Raw genomic sequence first — 853 nt, 5'->3', positions numbered from 1 at the left:
AATCAAAAGACCCTTCGATCGAGTGTTCTTCCTCCAAGTCAGCTTCAGAATCGTCTTTGACTGCTCCGTTGACCACCCTTTCACGCACTTCAAGGCATAATCTCGCTCTAACATTCCCGTCTCCTCAAAATGCATGCAAGACAGGACGAAAAGAGTACGGTTTTACCACTTTCAGGTTCATTTCTACAAAACAGACGAAACAAACCAAAGTAGCCAATTCAGGGCATATTGCAATACAAAACAGTATAAAAATGCATAGAAATACGTGCAAAATAAGGTTAAAACGGCTATATAAAATGCATGTATCAATACACCCCACCCCCAATGAGAAACCAAGCTCAGAGACCCTTTTACAACCAAAGTCAAGGTTATCAAAATCAACCCTCTTACAATCAATCCAATGACCAAGGCTTTGATGTTCAAAAAGCGGTCCTCCAAATGCAAAAGAATCAACAAGAATTTTTCACTCAAATGCAAAAGGATAGCCAAGCAAAAGATATCACCATCAACAACATACTAGCTCACACAAAGATGTTGGAGACACAAATATCTCAATTAGCATCTTCTAGCTCTCAAAGACAAAAGAGGCAATTACCACCTCACAGTAATCCCCCAAGGCATGAGTCGGTGAGTGCCATCCATTTGAGGAGTGGTATAAGGTATGAAGGGCCGAAGAGGCCCATTGATGAAGATGTTGTGAATGCTAGTGACAAGGCAAGAGTTGTTTAAAATTCTAAGAAAGAAAAAGAACCCACTGCCATTCAAGAAGTTTCAAAAAAGAAGAATGAAGAGAAGGCTAAGGACAAAGAGCCTATCGTGATTAGACTTCCATTTCCAAGTCGTCAAGCTAAGC

The sequence above is a fragment of the Silene latifolia genome, chromosome 11 (genome assembly GCF_048544455.1).
Source record: "Silene latifolia isolate original U9 population chromosome 11, ASM4854445v1, whole genome shotgun sequence".
NCBI lineage: Eukaryota > Viridiplantae > Streptophyta > Magnoliopsida > Caryophyllales > Caryophyllaceae > Silene > Silene latifolia.
The sequence above is the reverse complement of the archived record's forward strand: the minus strand, read 5'-3'. Positions refer to the sequence as shown.